Genomic DNA, 14,457 nt, shown 5'->3' with positions numbered 1-14,457 from the left:
CCCAGTGCCAAATTTACTTTGAGGTATTTTTGATATTTTATTTCATTTCTTTGTCTTATAATGGCCCTTGTCTGTTCCAAGAAAAACTGCACACTTGCGTCTTCAACGAAAGACCACTTTATTTTTTGCTGGCTCTGCGATTCGATGATGCACGTCAAATGTGCAGGATTCACCGGCAGAGTTAAAGATTTTATTGATCTTAACTCTGGTCTTATGTGGTCATGTGGTTCCTGCAAGGAAATGGCGGTTGAGATGAGCGGCTTTATGAAGCAGACACGAGACAGCCTCTTGAATATCTCGGGTGCTTTTAGGCAACTCAATGAGGGGTTCAATACCGTCTGTGCCCAGTTTAATAATAAAAAATTATTAACAGAGTCGCATAAACGCAAAAAAAGCCAGCTTAACCGCCGTTAATACCACCATGGAATCCAATCCAAATCCGAACTTGGTAGCAGCAGTTCCTGTCGACACAGGGTTAAGCGAATCAACTGTGCGTATGAATACAGCTAGCTCGAGTGTAGTCCATGTTTCCGGACTAAAAGCTGCTGTACTGGCTAAGTCAAAGAAATCGGTGCCGACCGTTCCTATAGGTACTGTAGGCACCGTTCCTGTATCTCAGCCTAGTGAGGTTCAGACTGCTGCTGGGGAGCGTAAACAACTTTCAGTTGTTCCAAAAAGGAAGCAATTATTTGTTTCTAGATTCACCCCAGATACCACATCTGAGGATGTTCTGGAATTTATTCGTGAAAAATGCCCATCCGAAGATATTGCAGTTGAACAATTTCGATTTTCATCTGCTCGTAGGATATCTTCTTTTAAAATATTTGCTCCGCCTGACATTTTTAATGTTTTACTTTCTGAAAGCTTTTGGCTTAATGATGGTTAAGTAATTAAAGAATTTGTCCCAAATAAACCGAGAACAAATAACAGGCCCTCCACTGTGTCAAAAAACTAAAAAGTTTTATGTTGGCGTATCAAAATGTTAGGGGATTAAATATGAAGCTACCCAAGCTTTATGCTGACTCCTGTGCATTTACGGAAACTTGGCTAAAACCAGGGATATCCGACTCCGAAGTTCTGGCTAATAACTTTAATACTTATAGGACCGATCGCCACTCACGTAGGGGGGCGGTGTCCTGATTGCCGTTACCTAACCTAACATTTGAGAGAATTCTCATTCATATACCCAATGAAATTGAATTTCTAAGTGTAAAAGTTTCTTTGCAATCGTTATCTGTTTTTCTTACATGTTCTTATTTTCCACCTGGCTCTGACCTAGTAATTTATGAGCACCATCTGTCTGCAATAAAATCTGTTTTATCCCTTCTTTCTAACAGAGACCTTTTGATTGTTTTAGGTGGCTTTAACCTACCTGATATCCTCCAACTGACTCATTTGTCGCTATGCCGTTATCCGACCATGATTTTGTTGATGGCCTTTTAGAATTATCGCTACAGCAAGTAAGCTTTATAAAAAAAATCCTTAAGAAGACAATTAGATCTTGTGTTTGTTTCAGACCCGTCTTAAATCACAGTATGTAGAATTGAAGCTCTTGTTGTACCTGAAGACCCATATCATCCAACCATGGAACTGACAATTTGCCTCCCCTGCTGATACCCTCTCTCCTTTAGTTTCTCGAACTAAGTTTCTCGTAAATGTGACTATAATAAACTAACGATATGATTTCTCATTATAATTGGACAGACTTGTACAATTCTACAGACATTAAAAGTGCCACTGAACTATTCTATACAGTCTTAAATACGTTTTTTAATGAATGCGTACCTGATGGGTTTCTTTCAAACCTAAACAGACCTCCTTGGTTTAACAATGCGCTTCAAAGACTTTAAAACCTTAAATCTAACACTTATAAAAAGTATAAAAAATCGGGTAGACCAGCAGATTTTTCAAAATATGTTGTGGCTCAAACAGATTTTAATGTTCTCATCAGTTATTGCTACTCTATGTATCTAAGTCGATGTAAATTTGAATTTTCAAACGATCCGAAACAGTTTTACAATTTTGTTAATGCCAAGCGTAAGGCATCGGCATTGCCTTCATCGGTACGTCTAAACTCAATGGAGGCATCGACGGATTCTGAAATTGCTGATTTATTTGCTGAGTTTTTCCAAACTCCTTATAGTTCGACAGCTTGGTCAAATTCTAACTACCCTAATCCCTTAAATAGGGCAAATTTTATTTTCTCCATCACCGAAAGCTCTCTCGTAAGAGATTTAGCAAAAACAACGCCAACATGTTCTCCCGGTCCAGATGGATTTGCTGGATGTGTGCTTAAGTTTTGTGCGTCAACCATTTGTAAACCCATTCTTAAACTTTTTAATTTGTCTATTTAATCATCAGTTTTTCCTTCTATCTGGAAGGACTCTTTAATTATTCCACTTCATAAAAAAGGTGCGAAAGCAGATGCCCAAAATTATAGAGGTATTTCTAAATTGTCGGCAATTCCTAAAGCATTTGAACGTATTATAACTTCTCATTTGCAACATTTATGTTCCTTGCTTATATCACCGTGTCAGCATGGTTTTGTTAACACATTCTCGTGTACTAATGTATGCTGATGATGTAAAGCTTTGTTTATCATATAATGATATAGCGTCGGGATTTAACTTACAGTCGGATATTGATTGTTTTCATGGATGGTGTGAGTACAACCTTTTTACTTTGAACTGCCTTATGACTTTTTTATAGGGGTACTCCTACGTTTATCAGTTACTTTCTTAAAAATACGCCACTTGACCGTATTTATTCAGTTAACGATTTAGGTATTCTTCTTGACCTTAAACTTAAATTTGACTGCCACATTATGTCCATTGTTAACAAACCCATGAGCGTTCTTGGGTTTATAAAGCGTTGGTCAAAAGAATTTGATGACCCTTATACGACCAAATTATTATTTACCTCCCTTGTCCGTCCTATTTTGGAATATTGTTCGTCGGTTTGGAGTCCATAATATCAAGTGCACATTGACCGTATTGAGTCTTATTTGCACTGCGTAGTTTGAACTGGGATAAAAACGTAAGGCTTCCTTCCTACGAGAGTAGATTACAATTGCTTAATTTACCTACACTTGAAAATCGTAGAACAATGCTTGGTACTATTTTTATACAAAATCTTGTAAGAGGTGACATTGATTCTGAAGAACTTTTAAACCGCCTAACATTCAAAGTTCCTGTTAGATTAACACGAAATGATTATCCTCTAAATTTGCCACGATGTATCATCATCATCATCAAATTTTTGTCTGCACGAGTCCTTTTGCGTTCTATGTCATTTAATTTGCATTTCAACATCTATCCCGGTATTAAAAACTAATATTTTAACTCATTTCCTTCAATCTTAGTTTTGTATTATGTATGTATCTTCCTCGCGAACTCGCATTTTTTGCCCAAATTGATAAAAGGGACCCGCGCGTAACTAGCACGTGCTTGGTGTCGTTGGGCCACTTGTTCGAAGTGCATCAACGTCCATATATATAATTATTAAAATTTAAAGGTTTATCACGCAATGGAGGAAAAACAGATTCGACTGAAAACACAAATTCTTCGGCCTTTCTTTATCGGTTAATGGTAATTGTAAGATATTCAATATGTCAGATAAGCACTCCATTGTTTTTGTAACCACTTCATAATAAAATCAGCAATTTTCAAAAATAAATGTGACACCGATTTCCACAGAGCACATCCAGTATCTATCATCCGATAAAACATTACCTGAAGACCTAGGGCTAATCAAACCAAAGCTGGTGCTTCGGCACCTCCCAATGTGAATCTCGGATTCCTACAGAGCACATCTACCATCTTCCATCCCATAACAGCTGATCTGAAGACGTGTGGCTAATCAAACCAAACATGCTGCTTTTTCGCCTCCCAATTTAAATTGTAAAACTCCGATTCCCTCAAAGCACACCCACCATCTATTATATGAAAACTATCGATTTGGCTAATCTAACCAAATCTGTTGCTTCTGAGCCTTCCATTTTCGATTGTTCCCTGTCATCACTGTTGACATTTTCTTAATGAATGTTATAATTATACCCGTTACTCGTAGAGTAAAAGGGTATACTAGATTCGTCGGAAAGTATGTAACAGGTAAAAGGAAGCGTTTCCGACCCCATAAAGTATATATATTCTTGATCAGGATCACTAGCCGAGTCGATCTAGCCATGTCCGTCTGTCCTTATGAAGGCTGAGATCTCGGAAACTATAAAAGCTAGAACCGTCAGACTTGGCATGCAGATTCCTGCGCAGAACAAGTTTGATTTAGCGAGGTATCACGCCCCCTTTAACGCCCACAATCCGCAAATTTGTAGCGCCTACAGTTTTTATGATAGAATAAAAATTTAAATTAAATAAATTTGTCTCATCAATACCTATCGATTGACATAATAAAAATGTGCCACGCCCACTCTAACGCTCACTAACTGCCCAAAACTGTGGTGGCCACAATTGTCATGCTAAAAAATTTCTTTTTGCTAAAACGTATGTCTCATCAATACCTATCGATTCACCCAAAAAAAAATTGCCACGCCCAAAACCGCCCAAAACTGTCGTTTTTTTCTTGCTATTTGTCTCATTTAAACCTTTCGATTGCTATAAAAATATTTGCCACGCTAACTCTAACGCCCCCAAACGGCGTATATAACATATACTAACATAGCCGGTAGATCGCCATCTATCTTTGGAATATTTCTTTACGTCTATCTGATACTCGACTATAGCGTTCTTCTATCGCCTAACTATCTGATAAAGGAGTCAGTCCAATTTGGATGGGAAACCGTAAAACCTAAAAATTGATAAATTAAAAAGTATTTTGAGTCGCGCATTTGGAGTGCTCATCTTGTGCAATTTAAGCGAGGCGGTGCACCCGAATCTTAGTCACGTATAGCCTCCGTGTGCGAAATAAAAAATCATTTAAATATTTTAAGTCTTCTTTCTTGTATAGAAAATGAATCATTAGGAGCAGAGTGTGCTAAGTAGCGTCAGAAAACTGTAAAGAAACTGTAAAGAAATCTTGACCCAGAGGGAGGGTGCATGTGACTAGCCAGACTAAGGCTAGTAAAATCAGAAGAAATTGCAATTCGGCAAATTGCGGCTTTCGGGTGGCCAGAACAACGACCACGATCGACATACTGGTAACCGTACTCCGGCAGGTGGCAAACTTCAAAAACCGACCAGTAACTTCTCAGATAAGGGAAATAAAGAAACTTTATCCCTAGGTGGGAACACCTAGTTAATTTGTTCAATATGGGAGGCTAGCAAAAGCTCTAGTCCGCTATAAAAGACGCCAGCCAAATGTAGAAGTCAGATAGAATTTGTTCTGATCTCCTCTGGCACCGGTCTAGAAGTATTATTACATGTTTTAGGCAACTTTATATTGCTTATCCACGACATATGCCGACATACACATATTAATGAATAAATTTATAATGTGAAAACGAATTAATGCTGAGGTATGAGGTCTTTAAATTTATAAGAATCATTCTTTCTATCGTCAATAAAAAAAATAATTTTTTCATCAGTAATTTGTATTAAACAATTATTTCTTAGGAAAACATCGGTACCGTTCAAATCGTTTGGAAGTGGCGCTCTTGAAAGATACACTCCCTCATATAATGTGTTCTGACCATACATAAATGATCGAATGAAGATATTTCCAATGAGTTGAAGTTAAACAAATCAACTGTGTATTGTCTTTTGATAAGTGTCGGTTATATTTTAAAGCTAGCTTCATGTTAGACGCATCATTTGAATGAAACAAAAAAGAAAAATGTCGATTTAGCGCTTGTGAACAGCTGTGCTCCGAATTTTTGTCTTTTCCAGTGATTTTGTGCGAGTGTTCTGTGTGTATTTATTTACAAAGATTAGCCTAACAATTGAGCTAGTAATTCTAAATAGATCTCCCAGTAAACGGGTACGTGTTAATAGTTATTTTAGCATTTCTATTAGATTTGTTTAATCTCATAGCTTTGTTTTTGTAACTTACGCTCCTAAACTTGCTAAAACTCTTTTACTCTCTCTCAATCTCCCTCGCTCTATTTTATAACTGTAACCTGCTCTCTACGCACCCGCTGAATTTCTAGTAAAAATAATAATAATTTCTCTCTCTCTCTCTTGCTTGATTTACTTTGTATTTGTTCGTACTGACAGTTGTTAGTGTTGCACAAGCCACGCTCAGTCGATAGAATATTTTTTTCTCTCGTGCTCTCTTACGTTTTGATAAATTTTCGCGATCTCGCGCTCTTATTTTTTTTGTGTTTTGTGCCTCTGTGATTTTTGAATTGGATCCCAGTGCCAAATTTACTTTGAGGTATTTTTGATATTTTATTTCATTTCTTTGTCTTATAATGGCCCTTGTCTGTTCCAAGAAAAACTGCACACTTGCGTCTTCAACGAAAGACCACTTTATTTTTTGCTGGCTCTGCGATTCGATGATGCACGTCAAGTGTGCAGGATTCACCGGCAGAGTTAAAGATTTTATTGATCTTAACTCTGGTCTTATGTGGTCATGTGGTTCCTGCAAGGAAATGGCGGTTGAGATGAGCGGCTTTATGAAGCAGACACGAGACAGCCTCTTTAATAATAAAAAATTATTAACAGAGTCGCATAAACGCAAAAAAAGCCAGCTTAACCGCCGTTAATACCACCATGGAATCCAATCCAAATCCGAACTTGGTAGCAGCAGTTCCTGTCGACACAGGGTTAAGCGAATCAACTGTGCGTATGAATACAGCTAGCTCGAGTGTAGTCCATGTTTCCGGACTAAAAGCTGCAGTATGGGCTAAGTCAAAGAAATCGGTGCCGACCGTTCCTATAGGTACTGTAGGCACCGTTCCTGTATCTCAGCCTAGTGAGGTTCAGACTGCTGCTGGGGAGCGTAAAAAACTTTCAGTTGTTCCAAAAAGGAAGCAATTATTTGTTTCTAGATTCACCCCAGATACCACATCTGAGGATGTTCTGGAATTTATTCGTGAAAAATGCCCATCCGAAGATATTGCAGTTGAACAATTTCGATTTTCATATGCTCGTAGGATATCTTCTTTTAAAATATTTGCTCCGCCTGACAGTTTTAATGTTTTACTTTCTGAAAGCTTTTGGCTTAATGATGGTTTAGTAGTTAAAGAATTTGTCCCAAATAAACCGAGAACAAATAACAGGCCCTCCACTGTGTCAAAAAACTAAAAAGTTTTATGTTGGCGTATCAAAATGTTAGGGGATTAAATATGAAGCTACCCAAGCTTTATGCTGACTCCTCTGCATTTACAGAAGATTTTTTAGCTTTTACGAAAACTTGGCTAAAGCCAGGGATATCCGACTCCGAAGTTCTGGCTAGTAACTTTAATACTTATAGGACCGATCGCCACTCACGTAGGGGGGCGGTGTCCTGATTGCCGTTACCTAACCTAACATTTGAAAGAATTCTCATTCATATACCCAATGAAATTGAATTTCTAAGTGTAAAAGTTTCTTTGCAATCTTTATCTGTTTTTCGTACATGTTCTTATATTCCACCTGGCTCTGACCTAGTAATTTATGAGCACCATCTGTCTGCAATAAAATCTGTTTTATCCCTTCTTTCTAACAGAGACCTTTTGATTGTTTTAGGTGGCTTTAACCTACCTGATATCCTCCTACTGACTCATTTGTCGCTATGCCGTTATCCGACCATGATTTTGTTGATGGCCTTTTAGAATTATCGCTACAGCAAGTAAGCTTTATAAAAAAAATCCTTAAGAAGACAATTAGATCTTGTGTTTGTTTCAGACCCGTCTTAAATCACAGTATGTAGAATTGAAGCTCTTGTTGTACCTGAAGACCCATATCATCCAACCATGGAACTGACAATTTGCCTCCCCTGCTCTGATACCCTCTCTCCTTTAGTTTCTCGAACTAAGTTTCTCGTAAATGTGACTATAATAAACTAACGATATGATTTCTCATTATAATTGGACAGACTTGTACAATTCTACAGACATTGAAAGTGCCACTAAACTATTCTATACAGTCTTAAATACGTTTTTTAATGAATGCGTACCTGATGGGTTTCTTTCAAACCTAAACAGACCTCCTTGGTTTAACAATGCGCTTCAAAGACTTTAAAACCTTAAATCTAACACTTATAAAAAGTATAAAAAATCGGGTAGACCAGCAGACTTTTCAAAATATGTTGTGGCTCAAACAGATTTTAATGTTCTCATCAGTCATTGCTACTCTATGTATCTAAGTCGATGTAAATTTGAATTTTCAAACGATCCGAAACAGTTTTACAATTTTGTTAATGCCAAGCGTAAGGCATCGGCATTGCCTTCATCGGTACGTCTAAACTCAATGGAGGCATCGACGGATTCTGAAATTGCTGATTTATTTGCTGAGTTTTTCCAAACTCCTTATAGTTCGACAGCTTGGTCAAATTCTAACTACCCTAATCCCTTAAATAGGGCAAATTTTATTTTCTCCATCACCGAAAGCTCTCTCGTAAGAGATTTAGCAAAAACAACGCCAACATGTTCTCCCGGTCCAGATGGACTTGCTGGATGTGTGCTTAAGTTTTGTGCGTCAACCATTTGTAAACCCATTCTTAAACTTTTTAATTTGTCTATTTAATCATCAGTTTTTCCTTCTATCTGGAAGGACTCTTTAATTATTCCACTTCATAAAAAAGGTGCGAAAGCAGATGCCCAAAATTATAGAGGTATTTCTAAAGTGTCGGCAATTCCTAAAGCATTTGAACGTATTATCACTTCTCATTTGCAACATTTATGTTCCTCGCTTATATCACCGTGTCAGCATGGTTTTGTTAAGCGAAGATCGACCACCACCAATCTTCTTGAACTAACATCTATTGTAATAATTGGGTTTAAGAAAAACAAGAAAGGAAATTAACTTCGGCAATCCGAAGTTTGTATACCCTTGCAGTTGCAGGATTGTTTCTGACTCCAGTGATATAAAAAAAAACTTTTTTCATTTTTTGACATCTATTTATTAGAGTAGTCCGCTTTTTATTATTTATATCGAAATTCAGAACTAAATAAAAAATGTTATTTCCAAGCTTAGAAGGTTATATGTTAAAACACTTAGATATAATTTTTTCATATTTTTTTACCACGAATTTTTCGATCGTTCCTATGGCAGCTTTATAATATAGTCGTCCGATTTTGATAACATTTAATTCGAAATTCAAAACCAAATAAAAAATGTCATTTCCAAGCATAGGCGGTTATATGTTAAAAAACACCAAAGATATAATTTTTTTTTAAATCTTTTCCCGAAAGTTCCTAAGATATAGTTGTCCGATCCGGCTGGTTCCGACTTATATACTACCTGCAATTGAAAGAAGACTTTTGGCCCGATAGCTTTAAAACTGAGAGACTAGTTTGCGCAGAAACGGACAGACAGAAGGTCAGACGGACAGACGGACATGGCAAGATCGACTCGTCTAGTGACGCTGGTCAAGAATATGTATACTTTATGGGGTCGGAAACATCTCGTTCACTGCGTTGCAAACTTCTGACTGAAACCATTATACTCTCTGCAAAGTTATAAAAAGCAGACTGGCGTTATATATACAGATTTTAGTTAGGCCTTTGACACCGTAAACTACTCTCTTCTTCTATTCAAATTAGATCTGCTTGGGTTTCCTGGTAATCTATTAACTTGGATTTCAAGTTACTTGAATTGTAGGACTCAGAGGGTTATATTCAAGAATGTGGTTTTAAAATTGATCTATGTGACATCTGGAGCGCCTCAGGGTAGTCATTTATGACCTTTGCTGTTTACTATGTTTATTAACGATCTTCCCTCTATCATAACACATTCTCGTGAACTAATGTATGCTGATGATGTCAAGCTTTGTTTATCATATAATGATATAGCGTCGGGATTGAACTTACAGTCAGATATTGTTTTCATGGATGGTGTGGGTACATTTAAACTGCCCTAAATGCAACGTTATGATATCTTATAGGGGTGCTTCTACGCTTATCAATTACTTTATTAAAAATTCGTCACTCGACCGTATATATTCAGTTAACGATTAAGATGTTCTTCTGGACCCTTAACTTAAATTTGACTGCCACAAAATGTCTACTGTTAACAAAGCCATGAGAGTTTTTGGGTTTATAAAGCGTTGATCAAAAGAATTTGATGACCTTATACGAGAAATTATTATTTACCCCCCTTGTCCGACCTATTTTGGAATATTGTTCGTCGGTTTGGAGTCCACAATATTAAATGCACATCGACCGTACAAACATGGGTACAAAGAAGATTTATTTTGCTCTTCCTAGTTTGAACTGGGATCAAAACGTAAGACTACCTTCCTACCAGAGTAGATTACATTTGCTTAATTTACCTACACTTGTAAATCGTAGAACAATGCTTGGTACTATTTTTATACAAAATCTTGTAAGAGGTGACATTGATTCTGAAGAACTTTTAAACCGCCTAACATTCAAAGTTCCTGTTAGATTAACACGAAATGATTATCCTCTAAATTTGCCACGATGTATCATCATCATCATCAAATTTTTGTCTGCACGAGCCCTTTTGCGTTCTATGTCATTTAATTTGCATTTCAACATCTATCCCGGTATTAAAAACTAATATTTTAACTCATTTCCTTCAATCTTAGTTTTGTATTATGTATGTATCTTCCTCGCGAACTCGCATTTTTTGCCCAAATTGATAAAAGGGACCCGCGCGTAACTAGCACGTGCTTGGTGTCGTTGGGCCACTTGTTCGAAGTGCATCAACGTCCATATATATAATTATTAAAATTTAAAGGTTTATCACGCAATGGAGGAAAAACAGATTCGACTGAAAACACAAATTCTTCGGCCTTTCTTTATCGGTTAATGGTAATTGTAAGATATTCAATATGTCAGATAAGCACTCCATTGTTTTTGTAACCACTTCATAATAAAATCAGCAATTTTCAAAAATAAATGTGACACCGATTTCCACAGAGCACATCCAGTATCTATCATCCGATAAAACATTACCTGAAGACCTAGGGCTAATCAAACCAAAGCTGGTGCTTCGGCACCTCCCAATGTGAATCTCGGATTCCTACAGAGCACATCTACCATCTTCCATCCCATAACAGCTGATCTGAAGACGTGTGGCTAATCAAACCAAACATGCTGCTTTTTCGCCTCCCAATTTAAATTGTAAAACTCCGATTCCCTCAAAGCACACCCACCATCTATTATATGAAAACTATCGATTTGGCTAATCTAACCAAATCTGTTGCTTCTGAGCCTTCCATTTTCGATTGTTCCCTGTCATCACTGTTGACATTTTCTTAATGAATGTTATAATTATACCCGTTACTCGTAGAGTAAAAGGGTATACTAGATTCGTCGGAAAGTATGTAACAGGTAAAAGGAAGCGTTTCCGACCCCATAAAGTATATATATTCTTGATCAGGATCACTAGCCGAGTCGATCTAGCCATGTCCGTCTGTCCTTATGAAGGCTGAGATCTCTGAAACTATAAAAGCTAGAACCGTCAGACTTGGCATGCAGATTCCTGCGCAGAACAAGTTTGATTTAGCGAGGTATCACGCCCCCTTTAACGCCCACAATCCGCAAATTTGTAGCGCCTACAGTTTTTATGATAGAATAAAAATTTAAATTAAATGAATTTGTCTCATCAATACCTATCGATTGACATAATAAAAATGTGCCACGCCCACTCTAACGCTCACTAACTGCCCAAAACTGTGGTGGCCACAATTGTCATGCTAAAAAATTTCTTTTTGCTAAAACGTATGCCTCATTAATACCTATAGATTCACCCAAAAAAAAATTGCCACGCCCAAAACCGCCCAAAACTGTCGTTTTTTTTCTTGCTATTTGTCTCATTAAAACCTTTCGATTGACCTAAAAAATATTTGCCACGCTAACTCTAACGCCCACAAACGGCGTATACAACATATACTAACATAGCCGGTAGATAGCGTTTTAGAATATTTCTTTGCTGCTTACATACCTCCATTTTTATTTTTCTCTCTCAAGCTGAGTAACGGGTATCTGATACTCGACTATAGCGTTCTTCCTTGTTTTCACTAAAAAGATAAGAGCTCTAAGGTGCACCGAGGCGGCCCGAATCTCAGTCACGTAAAGCCTCCGTGTGCGATAAGCATTTAAATATCATCATTTTATTAGTCATTTAAATATTTTAATTCTTATTTCTTGTATAGAAAATAAAGCATTAGGAGCAGTATGTGCTAAGTAGCGTCAGAAAACTGTAAAGAAACTCCGTGTGCACGATTTATCTCATATTCCACTCTACTAGCTACGAAATACAACGCTTTGGTTCTCACGCGAAGAAAGATTTTAACGTTTCACATGACTTCTCGGTATATCTGAAGTTAAATTTGCCTTTTAATCATTTGGCGCACTAATGACAGATGAATACGTCATACTGTTTCATACGAGAAGCCGAAACAAGACGTTTCACCTATAAGCTTAGTTCTCAGATTTGCTAAAGGTTTCAGTGGGTGAACATCTTATTCTCATCCCAAAATTCACCCGCAATGCGTGTATTGTCAAGCCGAGAAAAATGGAAGCAAAAGGGACGAATCTGAATAAATGGAATTTTTAAAGGAAATATTTTTATTTATCCCACATGCTTCACAAATTTCTATGCCGGGATGAGAAATTAGGTGCACCTTGACCTCCAGCTGTCCTTTTCCCTTCTTTCTAAGCCAACGGCCGGATAGGACAACTATATCTTATAGCTCCCATAAGAACTGTCGGGGAAAAAATTGAAAAAAATTTTATCTTCGGTGTTTTTTAGCATATAACCTTCTAAGCTTGGATATAACATTTTTTAATTAGTTCTGAATCTCGAATTAAATTTTATCAAAATCGGTCGACTATAGATGCCATAGAAACGATCGGAAAATTAGTTGTAAAATAATATGAAAAAATTATATCTTCGGTGTTTTCAACGTGTAACCTTCTTAGCTTGGAAATAACATTTTTAAATTATTTCTGAATTTCGAATTAAATTTTATCAAAATCGGACGACTATATCATAAAGCTGTCATAGGAACGATCGGGAAATTGGTGGGAAAATAATATGAAAAAATTATTTACTAAAGTTGTTTATTTCTATAACTGCAAGGGTATACAAACTTCGGCTTGCCGAAGTTAACTTCCTTTCTTGTTAATCTGTACTTCTGACCTTTTGAAGGCTTCTCTACGAAAGTTTTTGGTTTTTTCCTTACATTTTTAATTTTTGGTTTTTGTTTGGTTAAATATGGTACTTTTCCTGTTAATTTCTTAGCTCATCGAAGAACCGCGCTAAAAAGCGATTGGTTTTGGTAATTAAACAAAATTGTAGGGTTTAACCGCTCTGGAAAAAAGCATTCAGATATATTGTAGTCTTAAAATATAAAATCTATTGCTTTTGGTAATTAAACAAAACAGATAATAATAAAGTTTACGAAAGTCTTGCAGAAAAAAAATGACACCTTCCTTATCTCTTGAAAATCAACGGAAAATCAATCCCTATAACTGTTCGCTGACAGTTGCATTGGGCCATTCATTTTTTGTGTCCGCCAACTATTTGCCTCGCGTCCGATCTCATAAATAATGATTACTGTTTCAGAAACGCAGTCATTCTAAACAGGGTATTAAAAAACTTTTATAATTACGGATATGTATGAAATCGTATACTGTGGGAACTGTACATAATAAGGACGGGCTCTTGATGGAAATAGTCTGTAATAATAAATGCTTCTTTTACTTTTATCAAAAACTCGCAATGGAACTAGTTTCATTTTTACACCTATATACAAGTTTAAATTAAAAATTGTGCTGTCATTTTAGTACATAGTTTTTTTACATTGTTTAAATTCTCAAATAATGATAATATGATAGTCGAAGTATAGTGACTATGTAGTTGTATATATTATAAAATCATTTGGGTATGTCAAAGAGGACAATGTATTTAATAATGTTTACACATTTTTAAACAAACTACCTTATTAAGACATACGTAACTATGGTCTAAATTTGTTGGTAATGAATTCAAATCGATAATGGATTTCATTAAAAGAATAAAACCTATTTGCGTATCACGAAAACTGAAAAAAATCGATACAGTAATTCGCCCTAATAAAACATATAGAAGTGTGAGGCAGTGTAAATACACACGTATGTATGTTTTAATTACTTTTTTTTTTGATTATACAGGATAAAATAGTTAAATCAAAACTCGACAACAAAATCTGTTCAGTACACACTGAGGGGCGTGGTTCTATTATTTAAATATACAGCATCTAGCCAGTGTACAATATAACTTATTTTTGATAACTTTATATGTATGTACCTATAAAAGTCAATCAAGCTAGCATGCAACTTAATTGTTCTATGTATATGTTCATATTCAGTAGTAAGACAGAGGTATGTATGTTTAGTAAATCCTATTT

At 36.4% G+C, this 14,457-nt stretch overlaps 1 protein-coding gene across 2 annotated transcripts in view; it reads left to right on the top strand.

Moving 5' to 3' along the window:
* The first annotated feature begins 13,790 nt into the window (after window positions 1–13,790).
* Window positions 13,791–14,457, top strand: part of LOC108036882 (catenin delta-2) — an 84,924-nt gene continuing 84,257 nt past the window's right edge. The window contains exon 1 of one of the 2 annotated variants that reach the window (XM_017113257.3): window positions 13,791–13,953. The gene's annotated coding sequence lies outside the window, so the exon portion shown is untranslated. Of the gene's footprint in view, window positions 13,954–14,026; window positions 14,183–14,457 lie in introns of those variants that run through there. The other variant, XM_017113258.3, reaches the window with a different exon arrangement.

Source organism: Drosophila biarmipes, unplaced genomic scaffold (assembly GCF_025231255.1).
Source record: "Drosophila biarmipes strain raj3 unplaced genomic scaffold, RU_DBia_V1.1 ptg000007l, whole genome shotgun sequence".
NCBI lineage: Eukaryota > Metazoa > Arthropoda > Insecta > Diptera > Drosophilidae > Drosophila > Drosophila biarmipes.
Note: the sequence above shows the minus strand (reverse complement) of the source record. Positions and strands in the feature narration are given on the sequence as shown.